The 12,019-nt window shown below is 42.9% G+C and overlaps 1 protein-coding gene across 1 annotated transcript in view; it reads right to left on the minus strand.

Moving 5' to 3' along the window:
• cecr2 (CECR2 histone acetyl-lysine reader) overlaps positions 1-12,019 on the minus strand; it is a 195,049-nt gene that overhangs the window by 129,864 nt on the left and 53,166 nt on the right. The gene's annotated exons all lie outside the window — the stretch shown is intronic.

Below are 12,019 nucleotides of genomic sequence, written 5' to 3' on the forward strand. Positions count from 1 at the left end.
TTGTGAAGGTGATGATGAGTTTCAGCAGTAGTGGGATGCTGCAGCACCTACATGGGGTTGTGAACCACCTTCAGGGAATCTAGGGATTTAAAATAAACATCGGTCTTGCCAGCGAGAAAAGCACAAAACAATGGCTGTGTTAGCTTACAGAAGACCAATAACTCAACTTCAAACATAAATTACCATATAAAATGACTTGAGGCACTTGTTGTTTAAAAAAAACTAATTTATTCATGTTTTTATCATGGACACCTTTTATTCATACAGCAAATTTAAGCGAGAAAATATCCCAAAGCGTTTTGTGAAGATGGGGCAAGGAACAATGAAAATGTTTTAAAAGGGACAGAGGTTGACCCATGGTTCGAGTTGAAAGGTGACTAAATCGGGACAAAATGACAGGTCTTGAGATTTGAGATGCAGGGGCTTAGGAAATAAATTCCATCCGAAAGCAAATGTGAGCATTTTCAATGAGAAAACATTTTCCTGTCTGAGACTTTCTTTTTTTAAACAAAAGAGGCGACAATTGTATTGAACCAGCAAGGTAAAGCAAATAAACCACAGTATCATGGTGATAATGGGCCATGTCATATGAAGAAGATGACATTTTTTGTGGATGTCATCTTCCTGATTCAGATGAAGCAGTGTTCGTCTTGACCTAGCAGTGTCGCTTTCAGTATGACAAAATTCACAACATTTAGAGAATGCATTTTATTTACTATACAGCTTCATCACCAGGCTCCAAACTTAATTAAATAAAAACAGAAAATGCTGGATAAACTCAGCAGGTCTGGCAGCATCAGTGGAGAGTGAAACAAAATTAAGATTTCGGGTCCATGTTTTAAAAAAATTTTTTAAGAGTACCCAATTCATTTTTCCAATTAAGGGGCAATTTAGCGTGGCCAATCCACCTACCCTGCACATCTTTGGGTTGTGGGGCGAAACCCACGCAAACACGGGGAGAATGTGCAAACTCCACATGGACGGTGACCCAGAGCCGGGATCGAATCTGGGACCTCGGCGCCGTGAGGCAGCAGGGCTAACCCACTGCGCCACCGTGCTGCCCTCGGGTCCATGCTACTCTTCTTTCGAGCTGGTGTTCCCTCCCTAGATCCTGCCATACCTGCTGGCTTTTTCCAGCATTTTGTATTATTTCAGATTTCCAGCAGCTGCAGTATTTTGACACTTCACTGCCAGACACTATGAATTATATCCCGAATTTGCACAGTTATGCACAAGTCTTTCAAATTGTACGCACAACACGAAAGGCACTTGTTCAAACACTGCATGTGTCTTGGCTCCTGACCCAGACTCAAGCTTCCGTCTTTCTTTTTTCAGACTTGTGCTGCCTTCCGTCTGGACCCGGGTTTTTGTTTGGTTTCCGTCGGCAACATTTTACATCACCATCTGATTATCCTATGCCCAAACATTTGCACTATGTTTGGCAGATGTCCTTCCTTGCTAGCACCCCAACAACTTCATCACACTCTCCACTCTCGAAAATCACCTGAAAACCTACTTTCATGACTATGCCTCGAAGCCAACTAACGCACCTCCAACCGCAGTTTCCATCTGCTTTTGGCCTTGTGGGACATTTTAAAGGTGTTACATGAAAGGGGCAATTTAGCGTGGCCAATCCACCTACCCTGCACATCTTTGGGTTGTGGGGGCGAAACCCACGCAAACACGGGGAGAATGTGCAAACTCCACATGGACGGTGACCCAGAGCCGGGATCGAATCTGGGACCTCGGCGCCGTGAGGCAGCAGTGCTAACCCACTGCGCCACCGTGCTGCCCTCGGGTCCATGCTACTCTTCTTTCGAGCTGGTGTTCCCTCCCTAGATCACCTCCAACCGCAGTTTCCATCTGCTTTTGGCCTTGTGGGACATTTTAAAGGTGTTACATGAAAGCAATTTGTTGCTGATCTCAAAGTCTACTATTTAAGGAAACATCAAGAATTTCTATTACCGTTTGAATCAAAGGAAAATGCCCAGAGAATCAATGTGAATTTAGAAGCATTGCCTGCATTATTCATTTTATTTTTGATGGCAGCGAATTATTTGAAAGGTACCTGTACGAAGAGGCAAGTTACATTCACAGCATCGTCCACAATTATAATCCCAATATTGACCTTTCGTAGCAAGAGTAATCCAAACATTAACGTAGGTACAACTCATTCTATACAACTCATTCTAAAGCAACAGGCAACCTCTACCTCCCCATTTTTGTATGTACAGAATATATAAACAGACAGGCTTTACAATGTCTTGATCATCAATATAACTTGAATTTTACAGTGAAGCACAACACATGTTCAATTGCTATATTATGGTTTATATCTGGATTTAGAGATTTTTTTATTTGAGTACCCAATTATATTTTTTTCCAATTAAGGGGAATTTATTGTGGCCAATCCACCTACCCTGCACATCGTTTGGGTTATAATAATCATTATCTTTCATAGTGTCACATTAACACTGCAATGAAGTTACTGTGAAAATCCCCTAGTCGCCACATTCCGGCGCCTGTTTGGGTACACAGAGGGAGAATTCAGAATGTCCAATTCACCTAACAGAATGTCTTTCGGGGCTTGTGGGAGAAAACCGGAGCACCCGGAGGAAACCAATGCAGACACAGAGAGAACGTGCAGACTCCACACAGACAGTGACCCAAGCAGGGAATCGAGCCCGAGTCCCAGACGCCGTGAAGCAAGTGCTAACCACTGTGCTACCGTGCTGCCCACGGTTGTGGGTGTGAGACCCGGGGGAGAATGTGCAAACTCCACATGGGGAATGACCCAGGGCCGGGATTGAATCCTGGTCCCTGGCGCTGTGAGACAGCAGTGTAACCACTGCGCCATCGTGCCGTCCCGGATTCAGAGTTTGACCTTTGCTAACGGTATTGATGGAAGGCAGAGTGTGACAACGGAAGTTTACTGCCGAATATGTCAACACTTGCTGTCATCAGTTGTCCTTCAGGTCCAGGATGATGCCTACGCATGGGTGTGAATTTCTGCCATGAGTCTCCATGTGACTGTAAGGGCCAATTATTAACCTGCCGACTTTCGGGCACCTGGGGCAAGATCTGGATACAGGATGTGCTTCTTTTTCTTTCCTTCTCCAATGCTGCTCTACCTTACCATTAAGACACTGTGACTTGAAGCATGAAGCAGCTTTGTGGACAAGCTGAACGATTGGTAGCATGCTCCTCCCAATTGTTAATGTCAATGCTGGGCAGCATGGTGGCGCAGTGGGTTCGCCCTGCTACCTCACAGCGCTGAGGTCCCTCTGGGTCACTGTCGGTGTGGAGTTTGCACATTCCCCCCCGTGTCTGCGTGGGTTTCGCCCGCACAACCCAAAGATGTGCAGGGTAGGTGGATTGGCCACGCTAAAGTGCCCCTTAATTATAAAAAATGATTTGGGTACTCTTTTAAAAAAGAAATTAATGTCAATGCTGTTTTTTATCCCCTAGAATGTTGGCAATTTGAGTTGAGGAGACAGGATCTGGCAGCGATGCTTTTCAACCATCCAGGGACAATCAATTGTAGTCGGCTTTGCTTGAATTCTTGGGTGCTTCAAGAAGAAAAATAGCGAAAAGAGTATCATGGGTTTTGTTTGGGCCGGGAAGACTCCGAGAGTGAGGAAGGGATTCTTACAGCGTAGTAGGGATAGGGGGGGGCTGGCACTACCGAGCCTAAGTGAGTATTATTGGGCCGCTAATATTTCAATGGTGAGTAAGTGGATGGGAGAGGAGGAAGGAGCGGCGTGGAAGAGATTAGAGAGGGCGTCCTGTAGGGGGACCAGCCTGCAGGCTATGGTGACAGCCCCATTGCCGTTCTCACCAAGGAACTATACCACGAGTCCGGTGGTGGTAGCTACACTGAAGATTTGGGGACAGTGGAGACGACATAGGGGAAAGACCGGAGCACTGGGGGGGTCCCCGATAAGAAACAACCATAGGTTTGCCCCGGGGGGAATGGATGGGGGATATGGAATGTGGCAAAGAGCAGGTATAACGCAATTGAAAGATCTATTTGTGGACGGGAAGTTTGCGAGTCTGGGAGCGCAGACCGAGAAATATGGGTTGCCCCAAGGGAATGCATTCAGGTACATGCAATTGAGGGCTTTTGCGAGGCAGCAGGTGAGGGAATTCCCGCAGCTCCCGACACAAGAGGTGCAGGACAGAGTCATCTCAAAGAAATGGGTGGGGGACGGTAAGGTGTCAGATATATATAGGGAAATGAGAGACGAAGGGGAGACTATGATGGACGAACTAAAAGGGAAATGGGAAGAATAGCTAGGGGAGGAGATTGAGGAGGGGATGTGGGCAGATGCCCTAAACAGGGTAAACTCGTCGTCCTCGTGCGCCAGGCTAAGCCTGATTCAGTTTAAGGTATTACACAGGGCACATATGACTGGAACACGGCTCAGTAAATTTTTTGGGGTGGAGGATAGGTGTGCGAGGTGCTCGAGAAGCCCAGCGAATCATACCCATATGTTTTGGTCATGCCCGGCACTACAGGGGTTTTGGATGGGGGTGACAAAGGTGCTTTCGAAAGTAGTAGGAGTCCGGGTCGAACCAAGCTGGGGGTTGGCTATATTTGGGGTTGCACAAGAGCCGGGAGTGCAGGAGGCGAAAGAGGCCGATGTTTTGGCCTTTGCGTCCCTAGTAGCCCGGCGCAGAATATTGCTAATGTGGAAAGAAGCCAAGCCCCCGGGGGTGGAGACCTGGATAAATGATATGGCGGGGTTCATAAAGTTAGAGCGGATTAAGTTCGTCCTAAGGGGGTCGGCTCAAGGGTTTACTAGGCGGTGGCAACCGTTCGTCGAATATCTTGCGGAAAGATAGATAGGGGAGAACAAAGAAGGCAGCAGCAGCGGCCCAGGACTTTGGGGGGGGGGGGGGGGAGAGGGATGGGGGGGGGGGGGGAGAGGGATGGGGGGGGATGTGGCCTGAGACAAGGCAGTTGCCAATTAGGGCTAGTTTTTATTTTTTGTTATTTAATATTTATTTATTTGTTGTTGTTTTTGTTTAAATTTAAAAAAGGTCATTATTATCTGTATTGTTACAATGTTGTGTAAAGGATGCACAATGTACTGTGTTGGTTGACCAAAAATTTTCAATAAAATATTATTTTAAAAAAAAGAAGAAAAATAGCATTTGTTTGTTAGTCTGCTGAATCTGGAGGATGCAGTAGAAGTGTTGCTTACAGTACTTCTCTAGCACTCTGACGTGTCACTGATAAAGACAGTCCACGTCTCACTGCAGTACATCAGTAACACAACGACTTTGTACAGTCGGGCTTTTGTTGACTTGTGGAGTTCTTTGTTGTCAAACATTCCCTGCCATCGTTTATGGAAAGCTAAGCTGGGGCAGTTCTGATCTCATCAATGGCAGCCTTCTGACAGACGTCACTGCCAAGGCATGGGAAGTGCTTAACAAAAGTGCACTTCCCAATACCAATACTAGAGGTTAGTGGACAATAGATTCCTTATATGGCTGCATGCACTTTGAGGAATAAATCTGGATAATATCTACCATGAGGCATGGATAAAGCGATGAAGGAACTTTCTGTTGTAATGAAAACATACTACGAATCACTATACTTTCTTCCACTGCAGTGGGAGAAATTCAACTTAGGGTTAGTAGATATGGCCTTACTGCTTATATGCTAGATATATAAGGTGAAAGAAGCTTCCGTCAATGGGAATATAGACAAATTGGCCATTCAGCTCCTCCAGCCTGTACCACCATCAAATGAAAATGAAATGAAATGGAAATCGCTTATTGTCACAAGTAGGCTTCAAATGAAGTTACTGTGAAAAGCCCCTAGTCGCCACATTCCGGCGCCTGTTCGCGGAGGCTGTTACGGGAATTGAACAGTGCTGTTGGCCTGCCTTGGTCTGCTTTCAAAGCCAGCAATTTAGCCCTGTGCTAAACCAGCCCCTGGTTTAATGAGATTATGGCTGGTGTTTAACTCAACTCGGTTTACCTGTCTGTGTTCTATTCTCTCGATACCTTTGTCTAACAAAAGTATTGAATATTTCAACTTACCCAGCATCCACATAGCCTTTTGTGAGAGAACTCAGTTTTCCATTACTGTCTGAAAAACTGCAAGTCCGAAGTGGATAACCTCTCAATTCCCAATCGTGAACTCCATTTGCCATAGTTCTGCCTTAATCTGCAGTTGCAACTTCCTGCTCCAATCTATATAATTTATTGCATCTCCCAATTTAGTGCCTTGAGATATACAACTCTCTAAATCAACAACATATACAGTAAAAATCTGAGACCTCTGGGCTTTTAATAAGATGCAAATTTAAGGTGTAAATGAATGTAAAAATATTATTTTCATAGAATATCTTAGTCATCAGTAAATCTGATAGCATGCATGACACAACATATTCCTGTATTGCAAAATGCACTACACAAAATACTCCCGTTATTTCCAATAACATATGATTGCGTGCGACTGCTTTAGGCAAAGATCACAATCACAGTGAGTCACCCTAGTGCTGTCTAATTTATACACACATACATTCCTGTAGTTTTGAACAGAATTATTTACATCTATATACCTACAGATAGGCAGTCCTCTCTCATGTAGTGTGTCATTTTAAGGGGAGAAATTTGTTGTAAAAGGATCAAGCTTTTACTCAACACATTACAGATTTATTGTTTTGAGAGAAGAATTTAATCCAGATAATTAAATATTTGAGTTCAAATTGGACCAGCAATAATTGACACCAGTCATTTCCGCTCCCTCCATCCATCACTAAAATAAAATCAGACTCTATAGCAGCTTTCTAAATATAGTTTCAATGTAATACTTGACGTATTCCATTACCTATGCAGAGCTGACCTAACTCCATCTTCAAGTTTGTTTAGTGAAAACATCAAGAAATAAATTTGAAAGCCATAAAAATCAGCAGCACCTATTAGACTTATTGCCGCAATTGGGCACTACAGATGTAACCAAATCAGGTTAACATATTTGAGATCCAAAACTACCATGTATTTGAAGCTTTTTATTTGCAGTGTAAGTTCATTAAGTACTGCTGAAAAAATATTTTCCATTTTACTTACATTATCCCCCTTCTTAGTATGATGCACTGTAGTATTTTTCTTTCCATTTCATTCCAACACAGAACTCAACGATCACATATATGTTGTAACAATTTTATACTTTCTTCTTACGCTTAGATGAAATTATTTAGAAACAGTAGAAAATTGAAATAGTACCTTCAGTAAACACTTGAGTGGATTAAATATCTGTCCATCAAATACAAAAGAATCAAACTTTGGCACAAAATAATATTTACTCTCTGACTATGGCGTGACCGATTTTATTTGCATTCCTTCTGACTTTCTGCCCAGTGGATAAGCAGAGAATTTGCTCTTAGCTCTCATGTGAAGTTGTGTCTGCAAGCTCTCAGTTTCTGGAACATCGTCTCCATTCAACAATGGCCATACTGAGATCAGAATGTGCGCGCAGGTGCAGAACACAATGTAAACACAACAAATATTGACTGAACGTATGAATAAAGTACTGACTCATTAATAGAATTAATGGCCAAATACGGACAAAGATTTGCAAGGAATGTGGGAGTCACGGTAGACAGATCCCTCAAGATGCCAGAAAAGGTCGGATGTCAAAAAAAAAATTAAGATTTTAGATTTCTAACAACTATATAGATCTAAGGAGGCAATCCCATTAGCATTTGAAACATTGGTCATGCCACAGAGTGATTCCTTTCATTCTTCAACCCAAGCTACAGGAAGGGACAGCAAAACAGGAGAGCAGATGTGTGTATAAAAGAGGAAAATTTCCAAATGACAAGTCCAGAGGTGGAGTGGATGATTAAGGCATTTTGTAATGACATTTGATAGCACAAAAGGGACAGTTGAGGAGTAGATTCAGGTCGGTTGCAGGATAACACCAAGTTAAACAAGGTTTGCCAATTTACTATATATCTTATGCCTCAAACCATTATTGAAAGCCAGGAATTGCTCTGGCTGTGTGTTAAACCAATGATAAACTGCAGATTGGATGCATGTGTAAGACAATTAAAAAAGTGATAAATCTATGATAATCTATGAATCAAAAAAGTGACAAAGATAGCTGCAATAAAAACAAAAATAAAAATCATACTCAAAATACAAATAAATTACAGACTTTTGTTTCCTATTCAGCTACAAGATATCCCCGTACAGTACGAACATAGCTCCACCTGCCCAAACAAACTGCATTTCCATCAGTTGATAATGAATCAACTTCGATAGAAACCACGTTAGCCAATATTGCAAACGATTCTCTCTTTCAGCTGTGGCATTAATCTACTTGCTCAGGGGGACAAATGGTCACATGGCCCCTATTTCGAAGAGCAAAGAAGTTATCCTTGGTGTTTGGCCAATATTTATCCCTCAACTAATATCACAGAGAAAGGTTGCCTGGTCGTTATTAGATTGCTGTTTACCCTCCTTTTTTAAAAAAAATTTTAAGAGTACCCAATTAAGGGCCAATTTAACGTGGCCAATCCACGCCGACGCTGCACATTTTTGTGTTTTGTGGGAAACCCACGTAAACACGGGGAGATGTGCAAACTCCACACGAACAGTGACCCAGAGCCGGGAGCGAACCTGGGACCTCGGCGCCGTGAGGTTGCACTGCTAGCCACTGCGCCACCCCCCTCTCCTTGAAATGTGCCATCGGGCGACACGGTGGCACAGTGGTTAGCACTGCTGCATCACGGCACGTAAGACCCGGGATCGATCCTGGCCCCGGGTCACTGTCTGTGTGGAGTTTGCACATTCTACCCGTGTCTGCGTGGGTTTCACCCCCACAACCCAAAGATGTGCAGGGTAGGTGGATTGGCTGCGCTAAATTGCCCCTTAATTAGATTTTCTTTTCTAAATTTAAATGTGCCGTCATTACTCCTCATCTCAAAAAAAACATTAACCCCATCATCTCAGCAAATGACTGCTGCATCTAAACCCCCATCTCCAAAGTCCTTGAACCTCCTAAACCTGTTCCCATGTTAACTCCATATTTGAATCTCCCCCATTAGATTCTGACCCTTTGCGACGAAACAGCTCTTATCAAAACTAACCTATGTGGCTGTGACGAGGTAAGCTTGTCCTACTCATTCTCTCTACAGCCCTGGACACAGTTGACCATACCATCCTCCTCAAATGCTTTTCCAGTCATCCAGCTGGAGGGACTGCTCACACCTAGTTACATTATTAGTTATCTAGTCATAGCCACAGAATCACTTGCAATGGCTTTTCTTCGTGCTCCTGCACCGTAACCTCTTGTATGTCTCAATGACCTATTCTTGGCCCCCCCTACTTCTCATCTACATGGCGTCCCTCAGTGACATTATCTGAAGGTACAGTACACTGCTGACACCCAGCTCAACCTCACCACCACCTCTCCCAACTTCTGCACTGTTGCTAAATCATCAGATGGTTAACACTGGATGAGCAGAAATTGCCTCCAATTAAATACTGGGAAGACTGGAGCTGTTGTTTTTGACCCCCGCTCCAAACTCTGACCTCCAGCTACAAACTCTACTTCTCTCCCTGTGACAGGCGAGTGAGATTGAGCCCAGTCTGTTCACAACCTCGGTGTCACATCTGTTCCAAAGTTGAGCTTTCGATTTCTTATTCGTGTTAAGACTGCCGATTTCCACGTCTGTACCATCACTCAACGTCACCTGTCTCAGCTGACCTAAAGGTGCATGACTGTTATTTCTGGACTTGGTTACTCCAATGCACCCCTGGCTGGTTTCCAATATTCCACCTTTTGTAAACACAACCTCATCCAAAACTCTACAGTCTGTCTCTTAACTTGCGACAAGACCTGTTCCCCTGTCACTCATACTCACTGATCTACAACGATTCCTAGTCAACCAACATCTTGACTTTTAAATTTGCACCCTTATTTTCAAATCACTCCATGGCCTCACTTCTCCCCCATCTGTAACTTCCTCCAGACCCACAAACTACCGAGATCTCAATTCTTCTCTAATTCATGCCTTTGTAAATCCTCAAATTTTAATTGCTCCGGCACTAGTGGCATGCCTTCAGTTGCCTGGACCCCAAGCACTGGCAATCCCTCCATAGACCCTTTCACCTTTAAGACACTCTTTTAAAACCTTTGGCTTTAACCAAGCATTTTTGACCATCCATTTTTGGCTATGTCTATGTATTACGTTGTGTATTTATTGCAGGTCCTATGTTTTTATGCATGGAAATAGTCAGTTGGAAACATAGGAACGCAAGAGATAGGTGCAGAAATAGGCCATTCACCCCTCAAGCCTGCTCCTTCCCCAAGTTGAGGAGTGGAGAAGGCAAGCCGGTCAGCATTCCCAGCCGTGGAGAAGTGCTATAAATGGGTGCTGGTATGTTCTTGCATGTTCAATTTGTCACTGGAAATTTGACTTTACAAATGAGCTACATTTACCAGTAAGGATAATTAATTACTGAAACATGCTCAATAATGGACTTTTTTTTTAAGACATTGAATAATAAGTTGCTATCCCCATGAACTACAGTGATTTTAGTCAAAGTGGGATCTTGTGTTTTTATTAAAAGGTATAAACTATGAATTTTAATTCACACAGCTATAAAATCATTGGAAACTCCTTCGCATTATAGAATACACTGCAATAGAAGAAATAAGCAGAATGCTATTCAGTCCCTGTGCACATCGCTCCTAGCAACACTTGTAGCTAGTAATTCAAATTTAATCTTTCTGTTCTTTCCTCATAGCCTTTAATAAATTTTTGTTTATCTAATTTCCTATTAAAAGTTAATATATTCCATATTTTAATAACTCTTTCTGCAAAAGTGTTCTAAATCTTCCCTTTGTGCTTCTGGCAATAACCCCTAATTATATATCCCCTTGTCACCAATTTACCAGAGTGGAAATAATCTTTTGCTAGTTACTACCTCAAACACTTAATAACTTTGAACATTCCCATTAAATATCCTTTCGACATTCTCTGCTCCATGGAGTACAGCTGTACCTCTTTCCCCCCCCCCCCAACAGTCCCTCGGTGTAACCATATCATTTTATTGATGAATTATGTTCATCGATGTTTACTTTATACAAATGAAATTATACATAGAATTCTGATTCAGCAAGATATAATTTAATTTCCTTCATCTAACACTCGCAAAAAAATACAGCCTTAGTAATTCCTCTTGATGCCTTTGGAATAATTCTGTGTTGCTGTGGAAAGTCATTTCTAAATTGGTTCCAGTTATTGTACTGCTAAGGGCACACCAAGCCTCCAGTCCTGACTCAAGCTGAGACCCCGACAGGCGCCATCTCTTCCCAGCATCTCACTTTGTGAGAACTCAGGCCAGAGGAACAACGCATGCAAATAAACTCAACGGTGATCTATCTTCTTTGAACTTTTGATGCATTCTCTTTCAACTGCATGCAACCCCAGAGTCAACTCTGCTCTATAGTCAGCATATTTGAACAGTGTTCCCATCCCAAGATGAAAAGCATCAGCTTTCTCGGAAGTAAATTAGATGCTTGCAATACAGTTCTCTCCAGGAAAAGCTTTAACAATGACAATCTTGCAGGTGTGTAATCAATTTACACAAGTCATAATATTGAATATCTAAAGTTGGTATGCATTGACCAATATGATTTGGTTAATGTGGTTACTTTTCATTTCACTGTAAATCATTCACTTTGCGTGAACTATGAACATAAATAATGATTTTAAAAGGCAGGCACGTGGTTTACTTGAAAAATCAAAGGGTGAGATTTCCTGGCCTCCCCCGCGGCTCGTTTCCCGGTGGCGGGAGGGGTCTCACCGTTTGCTGGTAGCGGGATCTTCTAGTCCTGCCACTAAGGGGTGCGCTGTCAGCAGAACCGGACAATCTCATCCCAAACCTAATTAAAAGGAACAATCTCAAAAATGTCACTTTGCTTTTACAAGCATCTGCAATTTAATTACTAGATTTCAAATATGGAAAAGACACTAAATGAGGCAAATGAAAG

Source organism: Scyliorhinus torazame, chromosome 19, assembly GCF_047496885.1.
Source record: "Scyliorhinus torazame isolate Kashiwa2021f chromosome 19, sScyTor2.1, whole genome shotgun sequence".
NCBI classification, from domain to species: domain Eukaryota; kingdom Metazoa; phylum Chordata; class Chondrichthyes; order Carcharhiniformes; family Scyliorhinidae; genus Scyliorhinus; species Scyliorhinus torazame.